The sequence below is a fragment of the Penaeus monodon genome, chromosome 18 (assembly GCF_015228065.2).
Source record: "Penaeus monodon isolate SGIC_2016 chromosome 18, NSTDA_Pmon_1, whole genome shotgun sequence".
NCBI classification, from domain to species: Eukaryota; Metazoa; Arthropoda; class Malacostraca; order Decapoda; family Penaeidae; genus Penaeus; species Penaeus monodon.
In genome coordinates this window covers 41,947,893-41,949,126 of record NC_051403.1, presented here as the reverse complement: position 1 = coordinate 41,949,126, position 1,234 = coordinate 41,947,893, and positions in this window count along the sequence as shown.

Here is a 1,234-nt window from a genome sequence, read left to right as displayed (position 1 = left end):
ATTGCTAAGAAAAAATCATGGAAGCCCATGATCGTCAAGGTCGCGGTGGCCGAATGGTTAGAGCGTCGGACTCAAGACTGTCACGACGGCAATCTGAGTTCGAGGGTTCGAGTCACCGACCGTCGCGTTATTCCCTTGGGCAAGGAACTTCACCTTGATTGCCTACTTAGCCAGCCCAAGTCAAGTGCTGGTCCCAAGCCCAGATAAATAGAGAGAATGATTACCTAAAAAAAAAAAAAAAAAAAAAAAAGAGCATCACAACATGAAAACTACAATTAAGTATCATGCTGTGACCACGGCTGCTCAGACATGAACCTACCGTTAAAAGAAGAAGAAGATTCTGAATTACACTATAATATCATAACACATTATGCTAGGACAAATACCAAGTACAAGTACAGTACTTGGACCCAACCCTGTTAATTTAACATGAAGGAAGGAAAAATCATACTCACAATTTTACTTGATTGTTTTTTAGTGTAAGTCCCATCTTTAAGACGGTCCTGTAAAGAAAAAGATTTTGAATCAGAATTAATAAACTGGTGAATATATATTACAGGCAACACCACTTTCCCTCCCAGCCATCATCATCCTTCAATAGTTTTATAACTGGCAACTCTTTAAAAATCTGTACTTCTTGTAGTACAGTACATGCACTATTCATGAAAATAACCACCAGTTTGGCTTAAATTCTGTCTATTGGAAATGACCAAAATTGAGATTTGGTGTTCCATCACAGCACATGCAACAAAATTAGTATTTGCATTTGTAGGGTAATTATCTTATGTTGCACTGCATCATGGTGTTCAGAAAAAGGCAAATAAATTCCACTATATATGTTAAAGGAAGCATATGCATTTGCCAGTAATCAACACTAAGGTTTGCAAGCTCTGTTACTAAAAAGTGTTGGAAGTTTGTTGTTTGAGAGATGACATCCCCTAGGCTGCAACCATGGAACTAATGTTAATAATGCAATTTTTTCACCATATTTGTTTTTCTTTTGTAGTAATATTTGTAAATGCAATCAAGCAATAAATACCATTAATATTTGAGCATCAATTATTTCAGCTCTATGAATAAACTTGATAGGGTTATCAGGAAACCTCCAAAAGGCATTTTGATATATAAAAGTTGCTTTTGTTCAACCATGATTTAACGAGTCAAATGCACGAAGACAATACAGTGTAAATGCAAGAATATCCCCCAAAAAAAAAAAAAAAAAGAACAAGCATAA